Source organism: Camelus ferus, chromosome 12, assembly GCF_009834535.1.
Source record: "Camelus ferus isolate YT-003-E chromosome 12, BCGSAC_Cfer_1.0, whole genome shotgun sequence".
Taxonomy (NCBI): domain Eukaryota; kingdom Metazoa; phylum Chordata; class Mammalia; order Artiodactyla; family Camelidae; genus Camelus; species Camelus ferus.
The window spans coordinates 8,023,982-8,038,211 of record NC_045707.1 but is presented as its reverse complement, the minus strand read 5'-3'; the positions used below and the strand labels follow the sequence as shown (position 1 = coordinate 8,038,211).

Sequence of the window (14,230 nt, the reverse complement as noted above, 5' to 3'; positions counted from 1 at the left end):
CTAGACACCTTGAGAAGGACGATGAGGGCAGGTAACCGGCCTGGCTTTGGCAATGTAGACAAGACTATCTTGGGGGTGGGGGTGGGAGAGGGACAGAAATCTCAGCTGGATGGGTGGGGAAAGAATGAGGACCCCAGAGGCATCAGCTCTCTGAAGAAGTTGGAGGGAGAGGTGGGCGTCAGTGAAGTGAGGGCTTTTTAAAGAGGTTGGCGTTCAAGTGCATTTGGGGCAGCAGGGACAGGTCAAGGAGAGGCGTGGATGGCGCAGAAGATGGAGGGATCCAGTGAGGGGAGGAGGATGCCGAGGGAGCAGTTGCCTTTAGTCAAGGTGGGAAGAAATCAGCCACTGACCACCGTGACGGGAACAGGCGTGAGTGCTGTCAACACAAGAAGGCATTGCATTTCTGGGGAGAACCAGGTCACTGATGAGAGAGGTTGAAGGAGGAGGGTGTCAGGTTGTAAGAATGGTGCATAAAGGACAAGAGTAAGGGAGGTGAGTTTCTCAGAGAAGGGCAGAGACCTGAGCTCCCACACTGAAAGGCAGCCCGCAGTCTCACAGATTAGATTCAACAACCAAATCTAAATCCCAGCCTAAGCCTGTAAATGCCTCAAGGCGACAAGATAGAAGCCAAAGGACAGCCAATCACACGCAGCCCTACCAGCTCCCCAGGTAAGGCCAGTGCTTAAGCCACAGCCAATCGAGCATCGTCCTTGTTTGCTTGGCTTTGCCTTCCTGTCTAGTCCCAGCTCCTGTTGGAGCGTTCCTTACCACTTCCTGCTGGTTCCCCCCAAATCGAATCGATTTTTGCTAAAAAAAAAAACTCAACATTTTTAATATGCCTCAATTTTTCTTTTAAGGTGGACCAGAGAAAGTAACCTGTGGAAAGAGGGAAATGAGGGCCTGAAAGGGGCTGTGGGTCAGGCAAGGCTGTGGGGTCAGTGTCTAGGGTGTCAGTGGGGCTGGAGCATCGCTGGGGCAGGGGAGCGGGTGGGGGTCCTGGGATGGGAGCATTGTAATAGGGTCCTGGGGTGACCTGGTGAGGGTGTGACATGGGCAGGGGGTGGAGGGCAAGGCCATCTGAGGAGCCCCTGGGACTGAGAGGCTAGAATGTGGGTGCACAGTCCCCAGGGATGGAGCCGGAGCTGGCGGAGAGAAAGCGCTGAGCCAGGGCGTGAGGCCCGCAGGGCGGTTCTCAGCAACCGGGGCAGGTCAGGACGGCGAGGCCGGCCTGGGAGTCACAGCGACGTGGGCTTTGAAGAGGGGAGGGGAGGAGAGGAGAGGAGAGGAGCTGGAAGAGAGGTGAGGAGTCAGGAGGCTGCGGCAGGGACGGAACCCAGCCTCTAGGTGGGGCGCAGCGTCTCCCTTTGGGGACAGCGGGGCGGAAGCCGAGGATGGAGGGGGCGGGGTTTGCTAATGACCTCGCGGGGGGGAGGGGGCAGGGCAGGGAGGGGGCTCAGCAGGGACGCAGGAGCTGCGGGAAGCGGGGCAAGGCTGGGCTGCCCTTTTCCGGATATCAAAGAGCGCAGAGCAGTGGGAGAGAGACTGTGACTGAGAGCCTGGTTTCTGAGGTAGGAGCCCAGGTCACCTACTCAGGGCAAGGGCCTGAGGCAGGTGTATCAGTGTTTGAAAATCAGGGGAGAGTTTCTAATTAGGAGACCTAATTATCCTTCTTTTAACGGAAACAACAAGGCCGACGTTCAGAGGCTCAGAGCCCTGGGACCCATCAAAGGATGACTGACCAGCTCCGGTTCTCACCCTGCCTCAGCGGCTTCCACACTGGGAACATTGACAAGTGAAGGGTGGGGGTATACTTTAGGAGTTTGAAATTTACAAATGTTAGCCACTATATATAAAAATAGATTTTTTTAAAGTTTCTTTTGTATAGCACAGGGAACTATGTTCAATATCTTGTAATAACCTTTAATTGAAAAAATATGAAAATGAGTATATGTACGCATATGCATGGCTGGGACATTGTGCTGTATACCAGAGACTGACACATTGTAATGGACTGTACTTCAATAAAAATAAGTAATAAAATAAACAAAGTGCGTCTGAGATGATGGGGCCCCCTACCTTCTCTGGCCCAGGCAGGGGTTGGGTAGCACCAAACGGCCACTGGGGGAGGGCCCACGCCAGGCACTCCGGACTGTCCACGGCGAGGCCACTCATCTTTAGTGGATCCAGCCAAGCACCAGCAGACGCAGTTTTGAGACAACGGCTTCTCACCAAAGATCTGTTAAGCGGTACATGTTCATCAGTCTGCAACAGTGTGACAGCAGATGGACAGCCTTATGACTGAGGGACAGTGAGAGTCAACTGGCAGTGTCCCCATCTTTCCCCCAAGGATGCAGAAAGGCTGCCGAGGTCCGGCCTACCCACGGTGGAGGGAACTCAGAGCGCTTCAAACCCAGCAGGGGGCTGTGGGCCAGTCACACTGCATCTACACGCCTGACCTGTGTTTTGGGGCCGAGCCACGGCCACCCTTCGTCCTCTCTCTGGAGCCCTTTCCCCAGCCCTCCTCCCTCCCCTCACCAGCCAGGGGACTAGGCTGACCATCAGCAGTCTGCAGCCAACAGGGGCAGAGCTGGGGTGGGGGTGGGGGGCAGACAGTTCAGAAACTCTGTGTGTTGGGGGTGGGGGGAGCACCCCAAATGCTCCTGATGTCCTCCCCCAACCCCAGCTTGAAATCCAGTTTTAAAAATCGGAACAGCTGATGGCGGAACTGAAAAGCCTGCAGTTTGTGTGTCAGAAACGTGGGTTGCCGCGTCGATGCACATTACTTTACTTAAAAAAGAACCCAAACCCTCTTATATCTAAAGTGACCTGGAGGCATTTGTGATGAAGGAAACAGGTTCCCCTGGAAAGAAACTTCGAGGAGAGCAGCAGGGGAAGGAGGCACCGAAGCCAGCCTTAGGAACCCATGCCCCACTTTTAAAAACTCAGAGAAGGATCCAGGCCAACCGCAAACTCAAGTAACTCCGGACGCTGCTCTGAATGCTGTGGTGCTGACCGGCGGCCCCTGGGAGCGAGGCAGGCCTGCACAGCCCGGCTTGCACAAGGGGCCCAGCTGAGCAGGAACGGCTGGCCTCCTTCTGGAAGAAAAGATCACTGGCTGGAAACAGAAGCACCTGGGTTGACCCAGTTGGCAGGGCACAGACGTGACGGATGAGGTCATCAGAGACACCAGGACACAAACAGCTGCCCCATTTCAAGAGCCTCAGGTGACATGAGGTGGCTGGGGTGGAATTTCTGGCTTGACCCTGCCTCTAGCAACAGCCCTGAGATGGGCTGGCCTGTCCTATTACCCAGAGAGGCCAGCTGGTCAGGAGCTGCAGACGTGACCAACTCGTTTGTGGCCTGACATAAACTCACAGGAGGCTGGGAGCAGGGGGAGGCCTCTCTGGGTCCCGCAGGGAAGTCGGGACCAGGCTGGATTGGCATCTGCGTCTGGGTGGCGTCACATGAGAATACACCAGATGAGCTTATTTCTTAAAAGCAGGAGGAAAAGTCAGAGACTGTGGGAAGCAGATAGAGCTCACTTTCAAAGGACTCCTGACCTCTGCCAAGACCTTGGAAGAACATCAGTGATAAAGGTCATTCTCCAAATAATTGACTGAAGAAATGGGGGAGGGTGGGGGCAGACCAGCTTGGGGCTCTGACCGCAGTGGACACGGCAGGGAGGGTGGCTGGGCTGGAGAGCAAAAGATGGCACCAAGAGAACGGACAGTTGATGAGATGTGGGGACCAGCCTCCAGTGGTCCGTGGGGGCAAACCTGAATTCTTTTTGGATGTGCTTCTGTGCAAGACTGCCCTCGGGTGACTATCTCCAGGAGATCTCAGACAGCCACCCCAAGGTTTGCAAAACACAATTCCTGAAGCACAAATTACAAAGAGGCTCACCTGATCCCCAGAACTGCTACTGCCCCACCCGCACTCCTGTCCCCACCCTGCCCACACCTGCCCGGCTGGATCCCAGCCCCTTCCTACTCCTCTCTGCCCCAGGGCCATGGCTCTGCTCCTTCCTCGATGCTTGTCTTCTCATCCCTACCTGGTGAATCCTCTCTCAGTCTCCAAGACCCAGCTCGAATTTTGCCTTTTTTCTGAAGTCTCTTGGGTGTGTCCCCATGGAACCGCTGGCTGCTGAACTCCACCCTTCTGAGCTCACACTGGCCATCACAGCCTGCCTCATCCTGGCTTTAGCCCATCATTCCTGAATATGTGTCTTCCTCACTGAATGGGGGGCTCCCTGGGGCAGCCACCCACTCACTCCTCCTGGAGACACCAGGGGTCTGGGAAGCACTACATGCCAGGAGATGTCAATTTCTTTCTTTCTTGACTATCCGATTTGATCACCACTAGCCATCTGTGCTACTGGGCATTAAAATATGGTTAAGGCACCAGAAGAATTGAATATATTTTATTTTCAGTCATTAAAATCTCAATTTACACACCAAAGCAGTATGAGGTATGGTCTCATTAAGCACAGCTTTATCGTTTTGATAGGATTACGTTTTGTTGAAAATTTAATATCCTAATCGAGATATGTCTTAATAGCAAAAGGTTTAGAAGGTTTAGGAAAAAAAGAATAAAGTCTCTTAGTAATCCTTACTTATATTTATTACAAGTTGAAATGATAATATTTAAGACATATTGAGTTAAATAAAATACATTATTAAAAAATAATCTCACCTTTTTTCTTTTTACTTTTTTAATGTGGCTAGAAAAATAAAAATAGCATATAAGGCTTGCATTCTGTTTTTGTTATGCTTTACTGTTCTAGACTTTGAGGGGAAAAAAGGCTGGAAGAGGCACAGTGCACTAGCAGGCTTCATGACAAAGATCTGGCGTTCAAATGGTTGGAAACTGCCTGTGAGGCATCAGTATGATAAGGTTTACCAGAAGGCTAATGAGATCCTGGGTCACATTAACAGAAGCAGAGTGTCCATAATGAAGGAGGTGAAACTCAGCACCGTGGCTATCCCAGGAGTAGGATTTTCCATGCTGGGTCTTGCATCTTAGAGGGATGCTGGCCATCTGGAATAGGTTCAGAAGACTCACCCGGACATGGGCTGAGTCACAGGGGTATGAGGACTTGTTTGAGGTCCTGGGTACCTGTCCTTGCATGGCTGCCCCAGGCAGAGGGAGTGAGTATGTTCTGGGACCTCGGAGGGCTAAGCTGGAACCAGCAGCAGAAGGTGTGGGTAGGTAGACTCTCATAGTTAGATCTCTCTCGGGAAAGAGGGATCCCTTATGAGCAGTAAGCCCCCATCAACAGAGATGTGCAAGCAAGGCAAGGTGACCACGGGGGTGACGGTAAGGGGACTTGAACATGAGCCGGTCCCTAGAGGTTCTCAGGGTCCTTTGGGGTTTCAGGCAGAGCTTCTCCAGGGCCCCGCACAGCTACGCCTGTGGGATGAGGAGGTCCTGGGATTTGTCTGATGTGGTCTGGTTCCCCACCAGGGGCCAGAGTCAGCCATGGCCTCTGATTGACCCCGAGCTGGGGCCCATTCTACAGAGAGCTGGGGGGTGCTTGCCACCAGGCTGGTGGGCCAGTTTAGGACAGTGTGAGCCCCCAGGCCCACAGTCTAGGAGGCAAGGATGCTGCTGCCCCAGACTTCCCAAGGCAGCTCGGAGAGCCCAAGAAATGAAGAATCCAACCCCAGAGCAGCAACTACAGGATTCACTGAGTAAGTAACAGGATGTTTGCTCATGCACAAGAGAATGTGGAATCTTCTTCATATGGAAATGCTGAAGTATGGACCCCACTGGAGAGGTTGGTACCATGGGCCTCACGCACTGTCACCTGGCTGCAGCCATGAGCCACACGCCTGTCCTGACAGGGCAACTTCTGGGAGCAGATTAGGGAAGCCAGGTTCTGTTTATAGAAGCCACACTCTGTTTTGCTCATGAGACCTTCCAAAGAGTAGTGAGGAAGTTGGGCAGGAAACTCCCTGGTGCAGCCAGCGCCTTGCTGTGTGGGGTGGAGCTTGTCACTGTCTGGGTCTCACCTGCCTCAGCTGGAAATGAGGAGCCCAGTTTAGATGTTTTCTGGACCCCAGAGACATGTCTGAAGCTGAGTTCATCACCTGCCCCCAAACCTGCTCAGTCTCCCAATCTCCATCTCAGCCCCGGGCACTGCTGTCCACCTAGTCACCCAGAGCAGAAAGCTGGGTGTCATCCAGACTGCTCCATCTCTTTCACTCCTAGTCTCTTCAGTCACAGGTTCTGCCCTTTGCCCTTCTGAATGCCTTCCACTGTGACCCTCTTAATCCCAGCCCCATCACCACCACCGTCTCTGCTGCCTACTGCACCAGTCCCAGCCTCTGGTTACACTGCTCTTACTCTTCCACACAGAAGCCACATCCAGTGGGGATCACACTTACATTAAGATCTGGATCTTGATGCCCAAACTGCCACCTGCTTGATTTAGAGGATGGTCCATTTCCCCAAATGTTTATGAGATTCTCTGTGGGTGTTTATAACCCTCAAAGCCAGTCCCCACAACACCCTTGTGGAGGGACAAGTGTGATCACGATGCCTGCACCTGCTGCTCTCCATAGGTTACGTGTGTCAGCTGCTCTGGATGGCCGAGGGAGTGGTGCTATTGCTTCCCAGCATCCTTGGGTGTAATCTGAAGCTGGACCCCAACTTGGGGGGCAGGGAGAGACCAAAGAAAGGGGTGAGCCACTCCACGTTGGTTGGTGGCAGATTTAATAAACAAGGGCCCTTACTTGTCAGACTTGTCTTGGGCACCTGCAAGACAAGTAGATTTCTTCATGCACCCACCAGCATCTTCAAAGTTTATATGGGGGCTTTAACTGGACTCAGTCACATCTCCAGTCTGGCTAGTCCAACACCATCAGCACCACATTTCTAATTCAAGGCCATATGCCTGGAACCCAAGGTAATTTACGGATTCAATGCAATTGAAATACCACTGGCATTTTCCACAGAACTATACAAGTATGTTTCACAGAACAAATAATTTTAAAATGTGCATGGAAACACAAAACCCCCCAAATAGCCAAAACAATCTTGAGAAAGGAAAACAGAGCTGGAGGGATCACACGCCCTGACTTCAGACTATACTACTAAGCTATGATCATCAAAACAGTATGGTACTAAGCTGCAAGGATATATTGTACAACATGGGGAATATAGCCAACATATTATAATAACTATAAATGGAGTATAATCTTTGAAAATTGTGACTCATTATATTGCACACATGTAACTTATGTAAGATTGTATATCAACTACACTTCAATTTTAAAAAACATTATGGTACAGGCACAAAAACAGACACATAGATCAGTGGAATAGAACAGAGCTCAGAAATAAACCCATGCATCTATGATCAATTAATCTATGACAAAGGAGGCAAGAATATACAATGGAAAAACAGTCTCTTCAATACGTGGTGCTGGAAAAACTGGACAGCTACATGTAAAAAAATGAAATTAGAACATTTTCTAACACTGTATACAAAAATAAACTCAAAATGGATTAAAGCCCTAAATGTAAGACTAGAAACCATAAAACGCCTAGAAGGGAACACAGGTGGAACTCTGACATAAATTGTAGCAGTATTTTTTTGATCTGTCTCCTCAGGCAAAGGAAATAAAAGCAAAAATAAACAAATGGGACCTAATTAAACTTAAAAGCTTTCATATATGAAAGGAAACCATAGACAAAATGAAAAGACAACCTACTGAATGGGAAAAAAAAAATTTGTAAATGATACGACCGATAAGGGGTTAATATCCAAAATGCATAAACAGATCATGTGACTCACTATGTTGTGCACTTGAAACTTATATAATAGTGTAAATTAGCTATACCTCAATTTTTTTAAAGTGGAAAACAAAGAAGACTGTATCCTTGGAGCAGCTTCTGGAAGCAGTGAGGATAAGCTGTACGTACATCCTAGGACAGGAAGCGGGGTGGAGCCTCCAGCTGCCCGGGTCCAGCTCGCAGGTCAACTGGCAGTCACATTTTTTGAAGGTCTCCTCCAACATCTGAACAGTGGCTCCCTCGGGGGCATCTCTGCTGTCTGTGTTGTCACGTCCTTGTGGGAATATGATGGCTGATGAGAGAGCGAGCAGGCTCCCCTGGCACCCCAGGCCCCACGGCCCAGCTGCCTGGGCCCCACGTGATCTGTTCCTTTAATTCACCCTCTCCACCCCCTCCAGTGTTCTTCGATATCTCCTTTTCATTTGTGGTGCTTCTTTGTTCATCTTTACCTCTATGATCTGAGTTGTTCCTTGCTTTGTATGTATGTGTTCCTTCTCATAATTTGGAAGGCCCATTGTCTGCTGGCAGTGATGCACGTAGGCGTCACCCTACCTGGTGAGGAAACAGGCTCAGAAAGGGGAAGTGACTTGCCTAAGGTGGCCCAGCCTGGGAAGCTGTGAGCTGGGACCCAGCTCAGGTGTGTCGCCACAGGCTCCCGTCAGCTCCGCTGCTGCAAGGCCAGATCTACACCTGTGTGAGTAGGAAGGCAAGGAGTTTGGGGGAGGTTTGTGAGCCACCTTGCAGTGTGCGTGGGAGGGACGGGGCTGAGGGGCAGTGGGAGGCAGCCTCAGGGGATGGGGTGAGAGGAGATGAGGCTGGGCCTGCTGGGCACCAGGGGAGGAGGGAAGAGGTGAGATGTTTGAGGAGACTGCAGCAGAGGGCTCGGTGAGCAGAGGCGTGAGCCAGTGGGGCCACAGGGGAGGCCCAGTGGTGCTGGGTTTCTAGCCTGGCACCAGGAGAGGGTGAGGGGGAGTGGAGAGATGTGGGGGTAGGGGGGAGGGGGGATTGCTCTAGGTGATGGAAAGTTCCAGGCTGCAGGTGAACAGCCTGGAGAGTTGGGGTGGTTGTGTCAAGGGCTGGTGGAGGGCTGGCAGAGGGCGGCCCCCTGGGGAGAGAGGCGGGAAGAAGACTGCGTGATGACACGGGGTGTTTCACTTTGCCTGGTCCTGCGCCGGAGACACGTGCTTGCCCCCGGCTGGCCCATCCTGCGGCCCACTGAGCAGGAGCTGGGTGGGCAACTGGCTGCGCGGTACCAGTCACCTGGCAGGACACAGACAGGGCTCTCAGTCGCCCTCTCTGGGGGGGCTTTCCCAGCGGTCTGGGCTGCCCACTAACCGGCTCTGCCAACCCACCCCTTTCACCCCCGAATGGCTGGCCATCCTGCCCCAGCCCGCAGAGGTGGTCCTGCTTCAGTCACACTTACTCTTTACAAGCAGGTGGCTGTTGACCTTGATGGCTGGTGAGTTGGGAGTGCTCTGTCCTGCCCCTTCTTCCTCCTGAACCTTGAAGGCCCTCCTAAGTCAGGCTCCCTCTGGTACGTCCCAACCACCACAGAGAGAGGCGGGTGGTGACGGTGACCCTAGCCCAATCACCATCCCTCACAAACACTCACCTTCTGCAGAACGCTTGCCGGACGGAGGCAGCGTTGCTATTCCCTTTTCCCAGATGCAGAAACAAGCTCACAGAGGGCAGTGACTGTGCAGCCCTGCTGAGCCCAGTGGTTGCAGCCCAGTTCAAGGTGAGGGGGCTGGAACCAGAAGGCTGAGCCCTACCCTTTGACTGCAGAAGACTCCTTTCTGCTTTCCTTCCTGGAGCCTTGGGCCAGGGGTCCCAAAGGGCAGAGCTGTGCATGGGGCAGGGCAGGCTGGATGGGGCCAGGGAGCCCTGTGCCCCGACTCCCATCTGTTCTGATGGGGCCTGGGCCCAGCTGCTGATGCCCATGCTCCCTGCTCAGACCCCTGCCTGGCCTGGTCCACCCCACCAGAGCCCCACCTACCTCACCAGCCTCATCTTAAACCCCTCCCCTCCACACCCTCTCTTCCCTCCAGTGGGTCCCTTCACTGAATCCCAGAAACACCCTATGCTTTCCCACCTCAGTTCCTTTGCTCTAGAACACCCTGCTTGAATCTCAGCCTCCCCCCATCCTCCCTCCCTTCAAGGCCCTGACCAAACTCCTCCTCCAGGCAGTCTTCCCTGACTGGCCCCCTTTCAGGGGTGAGCACAGTGAGGGAAGGGCAGGGTGCAGGGGAAGGGCGCTGGCTCTGGGCCTGCCTGGGCTTCCCCAAGAGACTGCAGCCACTAAGTGGTCACATCTCTGGGTTTTGCGTTCGAGATTCCATATAAAACACACTCCTGGACATTGTCTCAGGACCAGCGCAGACGCCCCCTTCTGCTGCATCTCATTGTTGACCTCAGTCTTACCTCCAGGATTTCCCCTCGTCCCCAGTTTTTTCCTCATTAAAAAAAATCATGTCAAGAAGTATTTTGTAAATCCTCTTAAGCCCTTTTTGGATCGAGATGACACAATAGATAAAGGGAGGGAGGAAGACTGGCCTTGGGCAGTCAGTGTCCTCCCAGGGCCCCAGCTCCTGTGTCGGTGGGTTCCTGGGACCAGAGGCCCTCTTTGTCTGTCTTGGGATAGGCAGGTCAGATGGCAGCTCCTGGCCCCTCCTTAAGGCTGGGGCTGGGTTACAGGAGTCAGGTTAGTGTCGTCCCGGCTACGTGACCAAAAGAAGCAGCTGCACCTGGTGCCCTGGGAGTGGGCCAGGTCCTTGGGGTGGGAGCAAAGGCTGAAGCTCTGTCACAGCTCCCAGAAGTCCTCCGGATCCCAGGGCCGCCCTGAGGGGCTCCGCCTCGCTCACCCGAGGCTGACGTGAACAGGGTTTACCCCCAGGGCTGGGATCTCCACTTCTGGGGGCCGAGTCTTGGTGACACTGTGAAGAGTAGGCCCCCTCTTCCCTTGAATGATTGAGACAACACGGGCCTGGAGGCCCAGTACCCTGCCTCAGCTTGGCCCTAGCCGGCCGTGTGGCTCAGGCAAGCGCCCTGGCATCTCTGGGCTCCCGTCCCTTCATCTGTGAAGAAGGGATGACAGTTCTGCTCCACAGGACTGGGGGGTTGCCTGAGGAGGCCTCTGCTCAGCACCAGCCCTGGAAAGGCACCGGATGGGGGACCTTCCATCCTTGGTCTCCCCCTGGGGACAATAAGGAAGTTGGATCCTGTGTCCTGAAGGAGGCCTTGGGTGCCATCCCAGCCCCCACCCCCTTCTCAGTGGGCCTCTGTCTGGGTCTGTCTGTCACTCTGCCCTGCCGGCCTCCCACATCTCATTTGTCTCATGGGCAGAGCCTCAGAGCTGGTGGCCTGAAGTCTTTTTATAAATATTCCGTGGAAATTATTCTCCTGGACTCCTTAAAGTAGGCCTTGGCTGCGCTCTCTGACCCCAGTGCTCACCTCCCAGGAGCTGGACCCACAGACAGGCCTGCCAGCGGGGCCCATGGCCCTGCTGCCTCTGGACTCCACTGGGACAACCCGCTCATTTCACAAGCACCTGCTGTGCGCAGGCTCTGCGCTGGGCGCCGCCACGTGGAAGGGAGGTGGTGGAGGTGCTGGGCCCTGCGTAGAAGGTAAATAGATTGCTTTGCACCCACAGGGACCAGCATTTTTCAGTATTTGCTGTGACCAATAAACTGCTCACCTTTTGCAAAGTGTTGCTGAATTCACAGCAGCTCTTGGTTGCGGTATTTTCTCCATCAGTGGAGGCTAAAATGACAATTGTGAGGTGAATCTCCAGGTGCAGCTGTGAAGTGAGAGCCTCATTCTCAAAACGGTTGGGGTCTATGACATAGTTCAATTTCCCCGACTCACAGGTAGGGGAACTGAGGTCCAGAGAGAGGCAGTGACTTGCCTCAAGCCCCAGCGGCAGAGTCCACTCCAGAGCCCAAGTAGGCTGGAGTCAACTCGTCAAATCTGGGTCTTGCATCTGGGATGAAATGCTCTTGGAAGATCCTGGCCCATCAGGGGCCAGGTGCCACAGTCAGGATGGAGGCAGGGGCTGTGGGAAGGGGGAAAACAGGTTCTATCTGCCGCAGAGCTTTACCGCCTTCTCCTCCTCCTCCCTTTCTGCCAACGGCCTGGGCCATATGGCTTATTGGCGCCATGTGTTTACACCACAGCCTTTCACAACCTTCAGATAATAACTGCGCTCCCTCCGCCCACCCTGCCCCCATGTGTTCCTTCACGGCCTCAGCCAAGGCCGCCCTGGGCTGGGCTCTAAAGATCCACGCCTGGCCCCACCTCCACCTCAGGGCTTCATCAGAGTCCCTCTTCCCTTGGGCTGTTTCCCTGACCTCTCCGATCGCTGTCTCTTTTTGTACCAGTTGATGTTGGACGGTCAGGCCTTCCTAGGGCTCAGATCTGCACCTTTTCTCTTTTAATGTAAAAAGTGTAACAAGTAAATTTTACTAAATTGCTATATTCTTCTCTCAGCCATGAGTGATCTTATCCTTCAGAAGAGGGTGAGGGTCACCACCACCACCTGAGGAACTGGAACGGTTTGGCTTCTGGCACAAACACAAGCCTCCAGATGGTCTTACACGATGGGGGCTGTTGGCACAAGCTGCTGGGAGTGAAAAAGGAGGGGCCAGGCCCAAGGACACCATGGGCGCTGCGAGTCCTTGCCAGGCCTGTACCCAAAGGGGAAGTACGGGTGACATTGGAGTAGACCAGGGTACTCCACCAGTGAACAGTGTGGCTCAGTTCCACCATTTCATGGAGCAGACTTCATTCCTGCAGGGTTTTTTTCAGTTGTGGGTGGGGCTTTGGGAAGCAGGTTGATGGTATAGCTGGTGGCCATGCAGTGCTGGGCCCGAAGCCCAGGCTTCCCAACTTGCACAAGCAGAGGAGTCAGTGGTGTCAAATCCACCTCCTTCACCACCCATGTTCTCAAAATAGGGGAAGGTGGAGTGAACACACCAGGTAACATTGCCCAAGGCTCACAGAGCAGCCACCACCTGCCCTTTCCGTCACCTATGTCCCATTCCTTCAGCAGGTGGAGGACACACTGCTTCAAGCTGCCTTCATGGCTCAGAAAGTGCTTCTCCACTTCCAACTCCTCTTCTTTTTGGTGGTGTCCTTGTCCCCATCTCCCAGCCCACCCCTGCTTTCTAGAACGGCCGTGGCCTTCTGGTCCTCCCCCTCCCCCTCCCTCCAGTCTTTCTCCACATTCTCCTCCTCCTCCTCCTTTTCCTTCTTGCTCAACTAGGGAGCCAGTGGAGAGGTCTCCGCACTTTCATTCTCACCCTCTAGATCCCACTTTGGGGCAGGTTACTGCCTCAGCAACCACCTCTCTGCAGAACACCTGAAAGAGGTAATGAAAGCTCTACCCTCGGTGAATCCGTGGTCTCTGGCAGATCTAAAGCCACCTTCCAAACACTGATGCTGGAAAGAGCTCACCATTTAACGCTGAAGACGGACTCCCTCTGGAGTCTACCAAGCCAGACCAGAAAAGGGATAACTGTCTGCTGTCTTTTTCTTTTTTTCATTTTGATGTGATCTCACATTTTCAGAGAAGTTGCAAGAATTGTACAAAAAAAGAGTTCTCATGTCCCCCTTACTCAGTAACATCTGGCACAGTTGCTCTCTCTCTCTCTCTCTGGATAATAGACATATAGATAAGTAGATGTGGATATAAGATCTCTAGAGAGAGAGATTTTTTTCCCCCTGAACCATTGAAATTAGGCCACTGACACCATGCCTCTTTACTTCTAAATATCTTGGTAAATTTCCTAGGAACAAAGACTTTTTCTTAGGTATTCACAGTACAATTTTCAAAATTGGTAAACATAACATGAATGCAGCACTGTGATTTAATTCACAGTTCATATTGAGATTCTGCCAATTGTCCCCATGATGTCACTTAGGGCTGTTTCTCCTCCCGGCCAGAAGGGAATCCAGGACTGAGTATTGCTCAGTTGCCATGCATCATTAATCTGCTTTTCTTTGTCTTTCATAATCTTAACTTTTTTTTTAAAGACTACAGGCAAGTTATTGAGTAGGATGGTCCTTAATTTGCATTTAAGTTATGTTTCCTCAAGATTACGTTCAGGTTATGCATTTTTGTCAAAAGTGCTTCAGAGGCAGTGTGTATCAGTTTCCTACTGCCGCTGGGACAAGTTACCACAGACTTCACCGCCCAGGAAAGACACAAATTTATTATTTTACAGTGTGGGAGGTCAGAAATCCAAAATCGGTTTCACTGGGTTAAAATCAAAGCGTTAGCCAGGCTCTGTTCCTTCTGAGGGCTCTAGAGGAAAATCCACCTCCTTGCCTTTTAGGGGCTGCCCATTCTGCGGCTCATGGCCCCTTCCTACATCAGCACCACAGTATCTTTATATCTCCCTCTGACTCTTCTGTCACCCTCTTCCATCGTCTAAGG

General features: G+C 52.6%; 1 non-coding gene across 1 annotated transcript; it reads right to left on the bottom strand.

Moving 5' to 3' along the window:
* Nucleotides 1–13,192: 13,192 nt before the first annotated feature.
* On the bottom strand, nucleotides 13,193–13,319 carry LOC116667882. The gene has a single exon (XR_004324935.1). It is a non-coding gene; the product is annotated as a small nucleolar RNA SNORA56 (small nucleolar RNA).
* Between the last annotated feature and the right edge of the window lie 911 nt (nucleotides 13,320–14,230).